The sequence below is a fragment of the Lontra canadensis genome, unplaced genomic scaffold (genome assembly GCF_010015895.1).
Source record: "Lontra canadensis isolate GAN:19392208 unplaced genomic scaffold, GSC_riverotter_1.0 scaffold12, whole genome shotgun sequence".
Taxonomy (NCBI): domain Eukaryota; kingdom Metazoa; phylum Chordata; class Mammalia; order Carnivora; family Mustelidae; genus Lontra; species Lontra canadensis.
In genome coordinates, this window is record NW_022631006.1 from 17837344 (window position 1) to 17857184 (window position 19841).

General features: G+C 38.7%; 1 protein-coding gene and 1 pseudogene across 4 annotated transcripts in view; both read left to right on the forward strand.

Annotated features, from left to right (window-relative positions):
- TTBK2 (tau tubulin kinase 2) overlaps window positions 1-19841 on the forward strand; it is a 164533-nt gene that overhangs the window by 46798 nt on the left and 97894 nt on the right. The window contains exons 2-3 of one of the 4 annotated variants that reach the window (XM_032856711.1): window positions 15231-15313; window positions 15898-16009. The exons of 2 other annotated variants lie outside the window; for them this stretch is intronic. The gene's annotated coding sequence lies outside the window, so the exon portion shown is untranslated. The remainder of the gene's footprint in view (window positions 1-15230; window positions 15314-15897; window positions 16010-19841) is intronic. One more of the 4 variants, XM_032856710.1, reaches the window with a different exon arrangement.
- On the forward strand, window positions 6796-13531 carry LOC116867354 (annotated as a pseudogene).

A 19841-nucleotide genomic window follows, 5' to 3' on the forward strand; every position in this document is an offset into this window, starting at 1 on the left:
TATTTTAGGTCTTCCAAGTGTAGTGGCTCACTTTTATCCAAGGCATAACTCAAATAATTTCCCAGAATATCAGTCATTTATTAAAGAACTTCTTCATCTCTTTATTTAGTTAAGAATTATTCAGGTACCTAACAGGATAGCCTCTTAAACTGTTTATAGCCTTGTGGACAATTTATGTAACAGTTTATTTTCATTTCCTTTCATGGTGGTTTTTTCAATATGTATTCTTCCTTGTGTCATCCATACTAGATACAATTAAGGAATTATTCTCATTCAGCACCTGAAAATAAAATGGTTTCTCTCAGAGTTCTCTGTTGAGATGTGAAACACAATTATTTTACTTTCTAGGCCTTGACACAATATGTGCTTTCTGGCTTTCCTTGTTAAACTCTGCATATGCCATATGTTGGCTAAATTTTTTTTTTATTTTATTTTTTATAAACATATATTTTTTTCCCCAGGGGTACAGGTCTGTGAATCGCCAGGTTTACACACTTCACAGCACTCACCATAGCACATACCCTCCCCAATGTCCATAACCCCACCCTCCCTCTCCCAACCCCCCTCCCCCCTGCAACCCTCAGTTTGTTTTGTGAGATTAAGAGTCACTTATGGTTTATCTCCCTCCCAATCCCATCTTGCTTCATTTACTCTTCTCCTACCCCCTTAACCCCCCATGTTGCATCTCCTCTCCCTGATATCAGGGAGATCATATGATAGTTGTCTTTCTCCGATTGACTTATTTCGCTAAGCATGATACCCTCTAGTTCCATCCACGTCGTCGCAAATGGCAAGATTTCATTTCTTTTGATGGCTGCATAGTATTCCATTGTGTATATATACCACATCTTCTTTATCCATTCATCTGTTGATGGACATCTAGGTTCTCTCCATAGTTTGGCTATTGTAGACATTGCTGCTATAAACATTCGGGTGCTCGTGCCCCTTCGGATCACTACGTTTGTATCTTTAGGGTAAATACCCAGCAGTGCGATTGCTGGGTCATAGGGTAGTTCTATTTTCAACATTTTGAGGAACCTCCATGCTGTTTTCCAGAGCGGTTGCACCAGCTTGCATTCCCACCAACAGCGTAGGAGGGTTCCCCTTTCTCCGCATCCTCGCCAGCATCTGTCATTTCCTGACTTGTTAATTTTAGCCATTCTGACCGGTGTGAGGTGGTATCTCATTGTGGTTTTGATTGTATTTCCCTGATGCCGAGTGATATGGAGCATTTTTTCATGTGTCTGTTGGCCATCTGGATGTCTTCTTTGCAGAAATGTCTGTTCATGTCTTCTGCCCATTTCTTGATTGGGTTATTTGTTCTTTGGGTGTTGAGTCTGCTAAGTTCTTTATAGATTCTGGACACTAGCCCTTTATCTGATATGTCGTTTGCAAATATCTTCTCCCATTCTGTCAGTTGTCTTTTGGTTTTGTTAACTGTTTCCTTTGCTGTGCAAAAGCTTTTGATCTTTATAAAATCCCAATAGTTCATTTTTGCCCTTGCTTCCCTTGCCTTTGGCGATGTTCCTAGGAAGATGTTGCTGCGGCTGAGGTCGAAGAGGTTGCTGCCCGTGTTCTCCTCAAGGATTTTGATGGATTCCTTTCTCACATTGAGGTCCTTCATCCATTTTTGAGTCTATTTTCGTGTGTGGTGTAAGGAAATGATCCAATTTCATTTTTCTGCATGTGGCTGTCCAATTTTCCCAACACCATTTATTGAAGAGGCTGTCTTTTTTCCATTGGACATTCTTTCCTGCTTTGTCGAAGATTAGTTGACCATAGAGTTGAGGGTCTATTTCTGGGCTCTCTATTCTGTTCCATTGATCTATGTGTCTGTTTTTGTGCCAGTACCATGCTGTCTTGATGATGACAGCTTTGTAATAGAGCTTGAAGTCCGGAATTGTGATGCCACCAACTTTGGCTTTCTTTTTCAATATTCCTTTGGCTATTCGCAGTCTTTTCTGGTTCCATATAAATTTTAGGATTATTTGTTCCATTTCTTTGAAAAAAATGGATGGTACTTTGATAGGAATTGCATTAAATGTGTAGATTGCTTTAGGTAGCATAGACATTTTCACAGTATTTATTCTTCCAATCCAGGAGCATGGAACATTTTTCCATTTCTTTGTGTCTTCTTCAATTTCTTTCATGAGTACTTTATAGTTTTCTGTGTATAGATTCTTAGTCTCTTTGGTTAGGTTTATTCCTAGGTATCTTATAGTTTTGGGTGCAATTGTAAATGGGATTGACTCCTTAATTTCTCTTTCTTCTGTCTTGTTGTTGGTGTAGAGAAATGCGACTGATTTCTGTGCATTGATTTTATATCCTGACACTTTACTGAATTCCTGTACAAGTTCTAGCAGTGTTGGAGTGGGGTCTTTTGGGTTTTCCACATATAGTATCATATCATCTGCGAAGAGTGATAGTTTGACTTCTTCTTTGCCGATTTGGATGCCTTTAATTTCTTTTTGTTGTCTGATTGCTGAGGCTAGGACTTCTAGTACTATGTTGAATAGCAGTGGTGATAACGGACATCCCTGCCATGTTCCTGACCTTAGAGGAAAAGCTTTCAGTTATTCTCCATTGAGAATGATATTTGCGATGGGTTTTTCATAGATGGCTTTGATAATATTGAGGTATGTGCCCTCTATCCCTACACTTTGAAGAGTTTTGATCAGGAAGGGATGCTGTACTTTGTCAAATGCTTTTTCAGCATCTATGGAGAGTATCATATGGTTCTTGTTCTTTCTTTTATTAATGTGTTGTATCACATTGATTGATTTGTGGACGTTGAACCAACCTTGCAGCCCTGGAATAAATCCCACTTGGTCGTGGTGAATAATCCTTTTAATGTACTGTTGAATCCTATTAGCTATTATTTTGGTGAGAATTTTTGCATCTGTGTTCATCAAGGATATTGGTCTGTAGTTCTCTTTTTTGATGGGATCCTTGTCTGGTTTTGGGATCAAGGTGATGCTGGCCTCATAAAATGAGTTTGGAAGTTTTCCTTCCATTTCTATCTTTTGGAACAGTTTCAGGAGAATAGGAATTAGTTCTTCTTTAAATGTTTGGTAGAATTCCCCCGGGAAGCCGTCTGGTCCTGGGCTTTTGTTTGTTTGGAGATTTTTGATGACTGTTTCAATCTCCTTACTGGTTATGGGTCTGTTCAGGCTTTCTATTTCTTCCTGGTTCAGTTGTGGTAGTTTATATGTCTCTAGGAATGCATCCATTTCTTCCAGATCGTCAAATTTGTTGGCATAGAGTTGCTCATAATATGTTCTTATGATTGTCTGTATTTCTTTGGTGTTAGTTGTGATCTCTCCTCTTTCATTCATGATTTTATTGATTTGGGTCCTTTCTCTTTTCTTTTTGATAAGTCTGGCCAGGGGTTTATCAATCTTATTAATTCTTTCAAAGAAACAGCTCCTAGTTTCGTTGATTTGTTCTATTGTTTTTTTGGTTTCTATTTCATTGATTTCTGCTCTGATCTTTATGATTTCTCTTCTCCTGCTGGGTTTAGGGTTTCTTTCTTGTTCTATCTCCAGCTCCTTTAGGTGTAGGGTTAGGTTGTGTACCTGAGACCTTTCTTGTTTCTTGAGAAAGGCTTGTACCGCTATATATTTTCCTCTCAGGACTGCCTTTGTTGTGTCCCATAGATTTTGAACCGTTGTATTTTCATGATCATTTGTTTCCATGACTTTTTTCAATTCTTCTTTAATTTCCTGGTTGACCCATTCATTCTTTAGAAGGATACTGTTTAGTCTCCATGTATTTGAGTTCTTTCCAAATTTCCTCTTGTGATTGAGTTCTAGCTTCAGAGCATTGTGGTCTGAAAATATGCAGGGAATGATCCCAATCTTTTGATACCGGTTGAGACCTGATTTAGGACCGAGGATGTGATCTATTCTGGAGAATGTTCCATGGGCATTAGAGAAGAATGTGTATTCTGTTGCTTTGGGATGAAGTGTTCTGAATATATCTGTGATATCCATCTGGTCCAGTGTGTCATTTATGGCCTTTATTTCCTTGTTGATCTTTTGCTTGGATGATCTGTCCATTTCAATGAGGGGAGTGTTAAAGTCCCCTACTATTATTGTATTATTGTGGATGTGTTTCTTTGATTGTGTTATTAATTGGTTTATATAGTTGGCTGCTTCCACGTTAGGGGCATAGATATTTACAATTGTTAGATCTTCTTGTTGGACAGATCCTTTGAGTATGATACAGTGTCCTTCCTCATCTCTTATTCTAGTCTTTGGCTTAAAATCTAATTGATCTGATATAAGGATTGCCACTCCTGCTTTCTTCTGATGTCCATTAGCATGGTAAATTCTTTTCCACCCCCTCACTTTAAATCTGAAGGTGTCTTCGGGTTTAAAATGAGTTTCTTGTAGGCAACATATAGATGGGTTTTGTTTTTTTATCCATTCTGATACCCTGTGTCTTTTGATTGGGGCATTTAGCCCATTAACATTCAGGGTAACTATTGAGAGATATGAATTTAGTGCCATTGTATTGCCTGTAAGGTGACTGTTATTGTATATTGTTTCTGTTCCTTTCTGATCTACTTCTTTTAGTCTCTCTCTTTGCTTAGAGGACCCCTTTCAATATTTCCTGTAGAGCTGGTTTGGTGTTTGCAAATTCTTTCAGTTTTTGTTTGTCCTGGAAGCTTTTAATCTCTCCTTCTATTTTCAATGATAGCCTAGCTGGATATAGTATTCTTGGCTGCATGTTTTTCTCGTTTAGTGCTCTGAATATATCATGCCAGCTCTTTCTGGCCTGCCAGGTCTCTGTGGATAAGTCTGCTGCCAATCTAATATTTTACCATTGTATGTTACAGACTTCTTTTCCCGGCTGCTTTCAGGATTTTCTCTTAGTCACTAATACTTGTAAATTTGACTATTAGGTGACGGGGTGTGGACCTATTCTTATTGATTTTGAGGGGGGTTCTCTGAACCTCCTGGATTTTGATGCTTGTTCCCTTTGCCATATTGGGGAAATTCTCTCCAATAATTCTCTCCAATATACCTTCTGCTCCCCTCTCTCTTTCTTCTTCTTCTGGAATCCCAATTATTCTAATGTTGTTTCATCTTATGGTTTCACTTATCTCTCGAATTCTGCCCTCGTGGTCCAGTAGCTGTTTGTCCCTCTTTTGCTCAGCTTCTTTATTCTCTGTCATTTGGTCTTCTATATCGCTAATTCTTTCTTCTGCCTCATTTATCCTAGCAGTGAGAGCCTCCATTTTTGATTGCACCTCATTAACAGCTTTTTTTATTTCAACTTGATTAGATTTTAGTTCTTTTATTTCTCCAGAAAGGACTTTTATATCTCCCGAGAGGGTTTCTCTAATATCTTCCATGCCTTTGTCGAGCCTGGCTAGAACCTTGAGAATCGTCATTCTGAACTCTAGATCTGACATATTACCAATGTCTGTATTGATTAGGTCCCTAGCCTTTGGTACTGCCTCTTGTTCTTTTTTTTGTGGTGAATATTTCTGCCTTGTCATTTTGTCCAGATAAGAGTATATGAAGGAGCAAGTAAAATACTAAAAGGGTGGCAACAACCCCAGGAAAATGTGCTTTAGCCAAATCAGAAGAGATCCCAATTCGTGAGGCGTGGGGAAGGGGATAAAAGACATTCAAAAAGAAAAAAAAAAAAAAGAAAAAAGAAAAAAGAAACAAATAAAAAAAGAAAACCAATAATGAAAAAATATAAAAAGGAAAAAAATATATATATATTAGATAAACTAGTTAAAAAACGTTAAAAAAGTAAAGGGTAAAAGTTAAAAAAATTTTAGCAGAAGAAGAGAAAAAAAATTGAAAAAGAAAAAAAAAATTAAATTAACTGCAAGGCTAAAGAATCATGGGGAGAAAGCCATGAGTTCCGTGCTTTGCTTTCTCCTCCTCTGGAATTCCGCTGCTCTCCTTGGTATTGAAACTGCACTCCTTGGTAGGTGAACTTGTTCCTGGCTGGGTTTCTTGTTGATCTTCTGGGGGAGGGGCCTGTTGTAGTGATTCTCAAGTGTCTTTGCCCCAGGCGGAGTTGTACCGCCCTTACCAGGGGCCGGGCTGAGTAATCCGCTCGGGTTTGCTTTCAGGAGCTTTTGTTCCCTGAGCACTTTCTGTAGAGTTCCGGAGGACGGGAATGAAGATGGCGGCCTCCCAGTCTCCGGCCTGGAGGAGCCGAGAGCCTGGGGCCCCACTCCTCAGTGCGCCCTCAGAGAACAGCGCCCAATTACTCCCGTCACCCTGGCCTCCAGCCGCGCTCCGAGCTGACCGAGCCTGCGACCGGTTCAAGGTAACCCCGAGCTGAGAGTCACTCCTCGGCTCTGTCTCTGTAGCCGGCTTCCCCGTTCTAATACCTGTAAGCTCTGTGACACTCAGACACCCCCGATCCTTCTGTGACCCTGCGGGACCTGAGGCAACGCTGAACCCGCGTGGGCTTCACCCCGGTTAAGCCTCTGGAGCGATGTCCCTCAGCGGAACAGACTTTTAAAAGTCCCGTTTTTGTGCTCCGTGGCTCCGTCGCTTGCCAGGAGCCGGCCCCTCCCACCGCGGTCTATCTTCCCGTCGCTTTGGATTCACTTCTCCGCCAGTCCTACCTTTCAGAAAGTGGTTGATTTTCTGTTTCTAGAATTGCTGTTCTTCTTCTCTTCGATCTCCCGTTGGATTTGTAGGTGTTTGCAATCTTTAGATAAGCTATCTAGCTGATCTCCCGCTACCTGAAGTAGTCTCAGCCTGCTACTTCTCCGCCATCTTGACTCCTCACTTTTTAAAAGGATTCTTAACAAAAATTTGATACATAGCTAGAATCCTGCAGCAAGACAGGCAAATCTTAAATTTGCCATTTTCCCTAATTTTTATTATGAGGAACTTTAAATATACACAAAAATAGAAATACTGATATAGAGAACATTCTTTGTACCCAGTACTCAACTTCAGTCAGTTATCAGCACTTGGCCAATCTTATTGCAGCTATGTGCTACTCCTTCAACACTTTTTCCCACCTTGCTGGAGTATTTAAAAAGAAATGCTGAGTGGCTTCTGTGTCCCGGTGCTGTGTCATCACGAAACCTGTGTGGTCCCTTAGCTGAGATACCTGAGGAAACCCAGACCCAAGACCAGCTGATGAAGGAGAAGGTGGTTGAGACATTCACCTTTCAGGTGGGAATCACTCAGTTGATGTCCCTGGTCATCAGCTCTTTCTACTTGAATAAAGAGATCTTTCTGAGGAAGCTTATTTCAGATTCATCAGATGTTTTGAACAAAATCAGGTATGAAAACTTGACAGATCCCAGCAAGTTAGATTCTGGGTAAGAGCTGCACATTAACCATGTTCCAAACAGCCAAGATCTAACCCTCCCTATGGTGGATACCAGGATTGGCCTGACCAAGGCCAATTTGATCAGTAACCTTGGTACTATTGCCAGGTCTGGAACCAAAATGTTCTTAGAAACTTTGCAGGCTGGTGCATATTTCTGTAATTGGCCAGTTTGGTGCCTGTTTGATTGCTGAGAAAGTGACCATGATCACCAAACGTAATAATGATGAACAGTATGCCTGGGAGTCTTCTGCAGGAGGATCGTTCACAGTTAGGACTGATACAGGTCAACTCATGGGTCCTGGAACAGAGGTTATCCTGCATCTGAAGGAAGACTGAACTGAGTACTTGGAAGAAAGAAGAGTAAAGATGATTATGAAGAAACACTCCCAGTTTATTGGCTATATATTACTCTTTTTGTGGAGAAGGAATGTGATAAAGAAGTCAATGATGATGAAGCTGAAGAAAAGGAAGAGGGGGTGCCTGGGTGGCTCAGTTGTTTAAGCGTCTGCTTTCGGCTCAGGTCATGATCCCAGGGTCCTGGGATGGAGTCCCGTGTCAGGCTCTCTGCTCAGTGGGGAGTCTGCTTCTTTCTCTGCCTCTGTCCTTCCCCTTGCTCATACTCTCTCTCTCTTAAATAAATGAATAAAACCTAAAAAAAAAAAAGAAAAGAAAAGAAAGAGGAAAAAAAGAATAGGAGTCTAATGACAGACCTGAAATATATGTTGGTTCTGATGAGGTAGAGAAAGAAAGGAAGGTTGGTGATAAGAAAAGAAAAAGATCAAGGAGAAGTACATTGATCAAGAACTGAACAAGACAAAGCCTATTTGGACCAGAAATCCTGATGATATTATTAATGGAGAATATGGATAATTTTATAAGAGCTTGACTGATGAGTGGCAGGATCACTTAGAAGTGAAGCATTTTTCAATTGAAGGGCAGTTGGAATTCAGATCCCTTCTTTTTGTCCCAAGTCGTACTGCCTTTGTTTTGTTTGAAAACAAAGATAAAGAACAACATCAAGTTGTACTCAGAGTTTTTTTTTTTATTATTTTATTTATTTATTTGACAGAGAGATCACAAGTAGGCGGAGAGGCAGGCAGAGAGAGAGGGAAGCAGGCTCCCTGCTGAGCAGAGAGCCTGATGGCGGGGCTCGATCCCAAGACCCTGAGATCATGACCTGAGCCAAAGGCAGTGGCTTAACCCACTGAGCCCCCCAGGCACCCCATGTTCTCTGAGTTTTTATCATGGATAACTGCAAGGAGCTAATCCCTAATTTATCTGAATTTCATTAGAGGTGTGGTGTACTCTGAGGATCTTCCTTTAAATATTTCCCATGAGATGTTACAGCAAAGCAGAATTTTATAAAAGTTACAGAATTTGGTCAAAAGATTCTTAGAACTAACTCTTCACTGAACTGACGTAAGACAGAACTGCAAAAATTTTATGAGCATTTATTTTCCTTCCCTCCTTCCCTTCCCTTTTCTTTTCTTTTCTTTTCTTTTCTTTTCTTTTCTTTTCTTTTCTTTTCTTTTCTTTTCTTTTCTTTTCTTTTCTTTCTTAGTAGGTTCTACAGCCAGCATGGAGCCCAGTGTTGGGCTTGAACTCATGACCCTGAGATCAAGACCTGAGCTGAGATCAAGAGTCAAATGTTTAACTGGCTGAGCCACTCAGGTACCTCTATGAGCATTTCTGTAAAATATTAAGCTTGGGGGACGCCTGGGTAGCTCAGTCAGTTGAGCCTCTGATTCTTAATTTCAGCTTGGGTCATGATCTCAAGGTCTTGGGATCAAAACTCATATCAGACTCTGTGCTCAGTGGAGTCTGCTTGGGATTTTCTCTCCCTCTGTTCCTCCTCCATCTCCGCCCACCAAATAAATAAATAAATTTTTAAAAACCTATTAAGCTTGGAATTACCTGAGGATTTTAAAAATCAGAAGAAGCTTTCAGAGCTGTTAAGATACTACACATCTGTTTCTGGTCATTAGATAGTTTCTCTCAAGAACTATTGTACCAGAGTGAAGGAATACCAGAAGCATATCTTTTACATCACAGGTAAGACCCAGGACCAGGTAGCAAATTTGGCTTTGTGGAATGTCTTTGGAAGCATGGCCTAGAAGTATATATGATCAAGTCTCTTGACAAGGATAGTGTCCAACAGCAGAAGGAATTTGAGGGGAAGACTGTAGTGTCTGTTATCAAATAGGGCTTAGAACTTGCAGAAAATGAAGAAGAGAAAAAAACAGGAAGAGAAAAAAAGTTTGAAAATCTGTGCAAAATCATGAAGGATATTTTGAAGAAACAAATAAAAAAGGTGCTCGTGTTGAACTGATTGGTGACATCCTCATACTGTACTGTCAGAAGCACATGTGGCTGGATGGCAAATAAGGAAAGAATCATGAAGGCTCAAGCCATAGAGGCAACTCAACCATGGCTACATGGCGGCATAGAAGCACTTGCAGATAAAACTCTGACTACTCTATGATCGAGAACTCATGGCAGAAGGCAAAATGACAAGAATGACCAGTGGTCATCCTGCTCTATGAAACTGCACTTCTGTCCTCCAGCTTCATTCTGGAACATCCCCAGACATATGCTAACAGGATCTATGGGATGATCAAACTTTGTTTTGGTATCAATGAAGATGACCCCACTGCTGATGATAGTAATACTGCTGTGACCAGAAGAGATGTCACTCCTCAAGGGAGAGGATGACATGTCATGTGTAGAAGAAGTAGGCCAAGCTCTAAGCTCCATCCCAGTAATTACTTGTATCTATATTCAATACTTTGCCTTCATTCCCTCTGATGATACATTTTTCTTTATTTTTGTTAACATTTTAAAAATCTGCATGACATGACAGCATCTGCTTAAGGGGAAGATAAGGTTTCTTTCTCTTATGATACGCTGATACTTAGGAACTAAAGCCCAGCCAGTTTTTCTTTTCTGGTTTCATGTGAGCTTATTTAACAGGACAAGGTAACATTTGTTGTAAGGTGTACATAACCTAATATTGACTGTGTGGGCTAAAGTGTTTAGCTATCAAGTGGATTCCCTAGTGAGACCAAATTTTTTTGTCACTGAAGTGACTGAGCTACACTTTTTTTATTTTTTTTTTTATTTTTATTTTTTTAAAGATTTTATTTATTTATTTGACAGAGAAAGATCACAAGTAGACAGAGAGGCAGGCAGAGAGAGAGAGGGAAGCAGGCTCCCCGCTGAGCAGAGAGCCCGATGCGGGACTCGATCCCAGGACCCTGAGATCATGACCTGAGCCGAAGGCAGAGGCTCAACCCACTGAGCCACCCAGGCGCCCACTGAGCTACACTTTGATGTTTAAAAGAAAAATATTGGTTAAAACAACTTCACTTTCTAGGATCTACTTTTAAAATCTTATATCCCTTGTAGTTACCAACTGTGTGCACCAGGCCTCTAGAAACTAGTATGTTAAAGTGAACCAACTTGATGGGAGTTATTACGTAATAGGGTTTGTTTTCTGAAGAGCATTGTTTAGAGTAGCCAATTAAAAGCCCACTTAGGTGTGTTGTGAAGCTGTTCAGAACAGCAAGTTTTATGAGTGGAAATGTAGTGCTCAAGTCATATTCTGCTTTAAAAGGTTGTAACAGATATGAATGAATTTAAGAAAGAAATGGTAGACATTATATCATGTATAAATACTTCAGTATGTATTTCTACTTAATAGATAAGGGCTCCTTTTTTTAATGAAAATATTCTTTATTTCGTAGAGTTATGAATTACCAGCCAGTTAGGGAGTCTATAGGGTTGGAGTGGGGGGTATTTGGAGATACATCAAAATTTGACAGATACTACTTTGCCTGCGAATGAGTGCTTTATTGATGATCAGTGATTTTGTAAAACCATTAAATTTCATCTGTGGGAGCCTAGAAAGTCTTAGCCACTTATCCTTCAAAAAAGAAAAAAAAAAAGGAATGCTGTGAGGATATATTAGAAGTAGTTTATTTTAAACATTAGGAACATTTGGGATATCTATATAACTGGAAAAGTGAAATAATAAGCCTGTGGAAACCCCTCAGGTGGCCAGTTTTAATAATGGGTTAGAGAATTCATTGGAGAGGAAGCCCATGTTCACAGTTTTGCTTTTTTTTTTTTTTTTAAACTAATACACTTTACTTTTGTAGAACTGTTTTAGGTTTACAGAAAAATTGAACAGAAAATATAGAGTTCCCATAGTACCCCTCCCCACCTATCGTTTCCCCTGTTACTAAATGCTGTGTTAGTGGGATATGTTTGTTATAATTGGTGAAGCCAATATTGATACATTATTATTAATTAAAGTCTATAATTTATAGTAAAGTACTCCTTTTTTTAAAATAACATAAGCACAGTAGTTTTAAACACCTAACAAAATTATTTCTCAGTTATCATCTAAAATCTAGCCAGTGTTTAATTTCTCCCATTGTCTTAAAAATATCCTGTTGTTCTGTCTTTGAGGCATGTTGAGACCTTGTCAGGGGGAGGGAAGTAACTGTTGAGTGAGGAGGACTTGTGGGGGGCATGCTTTGGCTATTGACTGTAGCATTGTCCAGTGGGAAGTAGCAGAAGTACAATATATAGAGAAACATAACTTGTGGTTGATAAAAAAAAGTGACAACTGAGGACCATCTCCACCACCTTCTGCCCATGTGAACCTACTTAGCTCAAATTCCCAAGGGTAATATGGGAACATTAACAACACACAAATTATAGGTTGGTTGTGAGAATGAAGTGGTAAAAGTCAAGTGTTTAGCACAATACCCTCAATAAATGTTAGATTGATTGAAAGCAGTATCCTGTTGTTGACTTGTTCAAATCAAGATTCACATACACTGCATTTGGTTGACATATCTCTTAAGTCTCTTAGTCTTTGAGAGTTCCACAGTTCCTCTGTCATCCTCCTACTCCCCCTCCCCCCAACTTTTTTTTTGGCGTTGCCGTTTATTTGTTGAAGAAATGAAGTTCTTAGTTTGATAGAAGAGTCCAAATTCTGGATTTGGCTAATTGCATACTTGTATCTTTTAACATGTTTCTCGAGCCTCTGTTTTTCCTGTGAACTGGTAGTAGATGCAGAGCCTTGATGAGATTCATGTTGTTGTTACTGCTCTTATTTTTGGCAAGAGCACATGGTCTAGATCTATTGTTTCCATATGGTTGGCAAAATTGTGATTTTTATGATTCTTTTTCTGAATCAAATTTCTGAACTGGAATTATTCTACCAAGTAGAACTTTATTTCATCAGCTGTTTGTTTCCCCCGAAGTATAGTCACTACAAGAAGGGCAGGATAAAGCCTTGATTTTTCTTCCCTCTTATTTACCAATTCTCAGAAAAATGAGTTTTGTGCCATATGACCAATGAATTTGTTTTTGTTTTTGTTGTCAATATTTTATGTATTTTATTTCAACTCATTGTGGTGATTGTTATTTTGATGCTCAAATTTTCATGACTTTGGCTAGTGGAAGCCCTTTCAAGCGGACTGCTGTGTCCTTCTAACCCCAGAGTTCTTTGATACCATCTTTCTTTTCTGGCACAGTCCATATTTCAGACTTTCCTTGAATTTTCCCTGTGCCATTGTTGGAATCAGGAACTCTCTTTCTCCAAGAAGCCCTGTTTCCTTTCATTGAGAAATAATTGAAACCAGAGTATGGGCACTAGGGTATTAATTGTTATTGGGCGAACACATTTCTCTCAATAGGTTTTAATTACTAGATTTTGTCTGTTTTATCCTTATGTGCACTTTTCAATGTGTTTGAATTGTTTATTTTTTTAAATTTTATTTGTTTGACAGATTACAAGTAGGCAGAGAGGCAGGCAGAGAGAGAGAGGAGGAAGCAGGCTCCCCACTGAGCAGGGAGCCTGATACGGGGCTCAATCCCAGGACTCCGGGACCATGACCTGAGCCGAAGGCAGAGGCTTTAACCCACTGAGCCACCCAGGTGCCCCTGAATTGTTTATTTTTAAAAATACACTTGTGTTCTCTTTTAAATTGCAAGCCACTTAAAGAATTACATACACTTAAATTTGATATTTGTATCATGCTCAGTGGCAAAATGATAGCACAAAGTAGTAAAGAATATAATAAGGGGTAAGGGTCTATTCTTAATCTTTTAGTCCCAGAGTTCAACTGCTATGCTCTCCCACGAAAGGAATTATCAGAGATCTTCTGCACCCTTTGATGGAACAGATGAACCTTGATGAGGGCAAGCACTTTGGAGGAACTTTTATAGACAGCAGTCTGTGGATAGACCAGTAGTCTAATCCAAAATGACATACGTCTCTCATTCTATGACTGAGAGAGGGAGTAGTTGTACTTTGCAGCAGTAGCTAGAGACTTCAAGCAGAAAGGCAGAAGAGTTGTAGTCACTTTTTTTTTTTTTATAAGATTTTATTTCTTTGACAGAGAGAGCATAAATAGGGGGAGGGGGAGAGGGAGAAGCAGGCTCCGCATTGAGCAGGGAGCTCAATCCCACTGGGATCATGACCTGAACTGAAGGTAGACAGTTAACTGAGCCACCTAGGAGCCCATGCAGTTGCTCTTTTGTACTAATGACACTTTTTGCCCCAATCCTCCACTTGTGCTCTGTAGTCTTTCTTTAGCGTTTTATATACCTATCATCTGTCCTTTTGTTTATTTCAACTTGTACACTTTTTTTCCCTAAAGTAATTTTTTGCTTGCCCTGGTTAAAGTTCATCTGTTCCATCAAAGATGTGTTAGGAGATCTCTGAGAACTTTATCTATTCAGTGTGTTTATTTTAACATTCTCTACTTGGAAGATTTCACATTATCTGCCAGCTTCGGGATTTGTCTATTGATTACCCTGGATTTAGGAAAATGACATTTAGGAAGTTGAATATGTCTAGGTTATCTTAAGGAGCAGAGATCCATTTCCTTGAAAGAGAGTATAATATATATGTCTGTGTGTTTGTATACACATGTACACATATATTTATATGTGCTTTATAAGCACAGCGAAAGTCTGGAATCATACAGAGCTCAAGAAGCCAGTGGGGATAGTTATGTTTAGGAATTGGCATTAGGGGGACCAGGAAAGAAGAAAAAATCTTTTAATGTTTCCCTTTATGTCCTTCAGTGCTTAAAAAATTGAAAAGAGTAACACAAACATTTCTTTTATAGTGAAAATGTAGTATAATTTCATAGTGAAAAAACGTAGTATAATGATGATATCTTCAAAATCGGTTCTTACTCTTCCATCTTCTATTTAAATTTCTCAGTCCTTGAAAATACGTAGTAAATTAGTGAAATGCAGTCTAATGTAATGTAATAAAAAAGCTGTTCTGTGTTGTGAACCTTATAAATGGTGAGTAGTATTTGTAGGGAAATCTGTAGTAGTGTTTGAGTGCTAACTCTATGCTGGAAGATGGATTACTGAATGCTAGGCTTATTCATACTTGTTCTAGTGTATCTAGTTCATGTGTAAGACCTCCCTCTATTTTTTTAAACCCTTTTTAAGGGTGTAAATATTCACAGTAAAAGGTTTAAAAATGAGAGAAGAATAAAGTGGAAAGTAAGTTTGCTCTCTCTTAGCCCCCAACTTCCTCCTAAACTAACCACTGTTACTGGTTTCTTGTGTTTTTTCCAGAAACATTCAATACATATTTTGTCATCTATCTATTTTTACACATACATAAATAATCATGTGATATATATCCTATATATATAAATCATATGGAATCATAATCATGTATAAAATCGTATGATTACATATGATATATAATGACTGTGTGCATGCATGTCTATGTGAAACAACCCTCTCACCCATATCCCTCAACAACATGTGCAACCATAATATATATGTATTTTTCTGCAACTTGATGTGACCCCCTAACATTCAGACAGTAAGACTCATATTTTACATATCTTTATGTTCTGTAGCAGGAGCGATTGTTCAAACATACTGATTGGATCATGTCACTCCCAACATTTGCTATAACACTTAAAGGCCTTCGTTTTCTCAGGTAAAGTCCAGCCACCTTAACCTGGCATGCAAGATCTTGAACTGATTCCTGCCTGCTTCCCTAGCCTCTTTACCAGAAACCGTTGGCTTACACTTGGAGTGTTGGTCATCCTGAACTTTTTTCAGTTTCTTATACAGTTTATGGCCTCTCATCTGAATTCTGCTTCCTCTGTCTCATACTACTTTTTCTTCTTCTTTTAATGACTGAGCCACCCAGGCGCCCCTTTTCTTCTTCTTTTAAAAAATTTGTAACAGTCCTAGTATTTATAAAAGTCCACAGATAAAATAGGATTTAAAGAAATAAAACAAATACAGTTAAAAACTTCACTTTTCCTAAGCATATAATACCCAAAAGAATATATGCTTAAAAAAATGCGATCCTACTGGCTTCCTTGTTCCCTTTTCCACAGTAAGGTTAATACAGGATTTGCTTATCTTTACTTTTTAACTTCTTGTAATCAAAGTTCTATAAATAGTTTCAATAATCAGTTCGACAGAGTATGTTATGAAAAACAGTAGTCCAGGTTCTGGTTCCAGATAAGATGGAGTAAGCACACTTCACCCTGTCTCTCCCACTGAATGCAGCTATAAAACCTGGACAGAATGCTTGGAGTGGCTATTTGAGGACTCTGAAAAATAAATAGTAGGAGGCAGATTGGGGAAGAAGACCAGAATTCAAAGTACCACTGAACCGGCGGTGAGTTTACCATTTTTTTTCTTCCGGTATGCCCCAGCCTGAACTTAATGTATCCTGAAACTTAGAAGTGAGCGTTATTAATACGGACAGAAAAAGCACCAGGAGAAGCCCTCTGGTTCTGGCTCAAGGAGCCGAAGGGATCTCTTTCCCACATTCTTCTTCTTCTTCTTCTTCTTTTTTTCTTTTCTTCATTTTCTTGCACCCCAGGCCTCAAGCATTCCTTGGCAGAAGCTGTAGTGGCCTCAATGGGGGCAGGCAGGAGCCTAAATCTCAGAGGGAGGGGAGACTTCCTCCCATATTGGAGGAGCTTTGGTATCAAGAGAGTGCAGCAAATCCCATTGTTTTCTTCTCCCTCTGCTCTTCTTTTGCTTAGCCCTGATGTGGGCGCAGTCATGGGAAGTACATGGCAGAATGGGGTTAATGAAGTCCCAGCTTTCTGCTGGAAAGGTGGAAAAGGGGAGCCCCAAGGAACCAAAAGATTGCAAGAGAATGAGGAGCTTAGAAAGCTGACTACTTAAAGTTGGTGATGGACTATTGAGCTGACTCCCAAGCTGACATGTGTGAGTCTGATTCCTGATCAGCATACAGAAACATCAAGGACTGAATTATGGGATAGACCACCCCTAATTCCCAAACTGGACACTGCATGGTACAGTTATGAAACTGTATGTATGACTGCAGAGGGTTTGCAAACTGAATTTTAATTGGAAATACAACCCACAGAAGGCTGGTCAGAACTTGAAATGTGAACCCAATGGGTCAAATCAGTTACTGGCTAAAACAAACACACCAGCTTTCTCAGTGGGGCTTAAATAAGATTCAGAGTATCATAACACAATATCCAAATGTCCAGAATACAATCTAGAATTACTCAGCTTAAAAGGAACCAGAAAGGGGCGCCTGGGTGGCTCAGTGGGTTAAAGCCTCTGCCTTTGGCTCAGGTCATGATCCCGGGATCCTGGGATCGAGCCCCGCATCGGGCTCTCTGCTTGGCGGAGAGCCTGCTTCCTCCTCTCTCTCTCTCTCCCTGCCTCTCTGCCTACTTGTGATCTCTCTCTATCAAATAAATAAATAAAATCTTAAAAAAAAAAAACAAACAGAAAAATTGAACTTACATGGGAAAAGACAGTGAACAGATGGTGATGCCAAGATCACACATATGTTAAAATTATCTGAAAAGTAGTTTTAAAATCAGCTATTATGACCATGTTCAAGGATTGAACAGGAAGATAGAAAGTATCAGCAAAGAAATAGAAGATATGAAGAAATAAATGGAGATTTTAGAACTAAGAAATACAATGATGGAAATTAAAATTCATTAAAAGGGCTCAATAGCAGAGTAGACATGACAATGAAAGAGTCTGCACTTAAAAATGGGTCAACAGAAGTGATCCAATTTGAATAACAGGGAAAAGGTTAAAAATAAAGAAATATACAGCTTCAGGCACCTATGAAACTATGTTAAGGTCTTACATTTGTGTCATCGGAAACCCAGAATGAGAAGATAATGAATGTGATCCATCAAAAATACTTGAAGAAATAGTGGTACAAAGATTAAAAAGGAAGAAATAAAACTGCCCCTATTTTCAGATGGCATAATCATCTATGTAGAAAATCGCAAGCAATCCACAAAGAAATTCCTAGAGTAAATGAGTTTAGCAAGTGCTTCATGGTCAGCTCACAAAAAAAATCATATTTCTATATACTAGTGATACAACAATTGAAAACTGAATTAAAGATATTTATAGTAGCTTCCCCAAAGTGAAACTCTTAGGTATAAATTCAACAAAATATATATAAGATCTCTATGCTGAGAATTATAGAACCCTGATTTAAAAAAAAAAATCAAAGGATATTTAAGTAAATGGAGAAAAATGTATTTATGAATTTGAAGAATCATAATAGTAAAGATGTTGATTTTCCCTAAATTGATCTATAGATTTAATGCAATACTAATAAAAATAATCCCAACAGCACCGTTTCTGGTTTTAAACTGATTCTAAAATTTCTTTACAAAGGTAAAGGGCCTAGAATAGCCAAAACCATTTTTTAAAAAATATTTTATTTATTTGAGAGAGAGGGAGAGGGTGAGGGAGAGGGGAAGAAAGAAAAGGAGAAGTGGACTGTCCGCTGAGCAGGGAGTCCAATGTGAGGCTCAGTCCCAGGACCCTGGGATCATGACCTGAGTTGAAGGCAGATGCTTAAAGGATGGAGCTACCCAGGCCTTCCAAAACAATTCTGAAAAAGAAAAATGTTGGAAAAAATCAAGCTACATGATTTAAAAACAGGATGAAGCTATCATCATGAAGACTGTGGTATCGCAAAGCGAAAGGCATGTAGAGCAATGAGATAGAATAGAGATCACATAAATAGGCGCACACAACCATGGCCAGTAATTTTTTACAAAGTGACAAAACGGAAAAAAGAAAAATCTTTTCAACAAGTGGTCCTGGAACAATTGGATATCCACATACAAATATAATGAACATTGACCTAAACTACACAATATATGAAAATGAACTTTAAATGTACCACACATCTAAATTTGAGATATAAAAATGTAAGGCTTTTAGAAGAAGACAGGAGAAAATCTTCATAACCTGGGTGTAGATAAGAAGTTCTTCCGCATTACACCAAAAGCATGATTCATAAAAAAAGAAATTGATGAATTGGACTTCATCAAATTAAAACCATCACTTGCAAAGACACTGTTAAAAGAATTAAAAGGCAGATTATGGGCTGGAAGAAAAGATTTACAAATCATATACCTGCAAAGGACTTATATTTGGAATATGTAAAGAATTCTGCAAACTCAACAGTAGGAAAACAAGCCACTTAAAAATGTTTAATAGGCTTTGGCAAGAGGATATAGAGTGGCACATCAGCTCATGAAAAGATGTTTAGCATAACTAGCCATTAGGGGAATGCAAATTAAGTGCAAATGGTGAACTACTACTGTACATCCATTAGAATGACTTAAATCAAAGTTGTCAGTACCAAGTGCTGAGGAGGATGTGGAGCAACTGGAACCCTCACATATTGCTGGTAGGGATGCAGAGTGATTCAGTTCCTCTGGAAAACAGTTAAGCATATACTTAGATGTCAAACATGGATTTACTGTATGATCTAGCAACCCTACCCCTAGGCATTTAACCTTGAGAAATGAAAATCTGTGTTCATATATTTATATCAACTTTATTCTTACTTGCCGAAAATGTATACTTCAAAGAAAAAAGTGAATGGATGAATCAGGGTTGGTATATTCATACAGTAGAATACTATTTGGCAATAAAAAACAATAAGCTACTGATTTGCACAGCTGTTGGATTTCCTCTCCTTAGGTAAGTCTTTGTAGGGACCTCCTAGTCAGCTCCAGTCCAGCTTGGTGTTTTTGTTCACAAGTATCATCCTTGGATCACCCTTCAGTATCTTCTTGGGGATTCTCTTTGATTTTCTTTTATATTGTATGCCTCATTGAATCCCTTTCTCTTTTTTGTTTATTTTCATTTTAGTGAAGTACCTCTTCTAAATAGTTTCCTGAGTAAAGGATGCCGGGAGGTATGTCTGTGAGACCTCTCTTGCAAGTCTGAAAGTTTTTATACTACCCCTGGTGTTTAAGTGAAAAACTGGCTGGATATAGAATTCTGGATTGAAAATAATTTTACTTCCAAAATTTGTCTTCATACTCCCTATAGCGGTTGAGAAGTATAATTCTGTTATGATTCATGTTACTTTGGAAACATATAATTTTTTCTCTCTTCCCCCAGGGTTTTGCAATTTCATGATGTTATACCATAGTATGGGTATGTTTTCATCTAGTATGCCTGTCTTT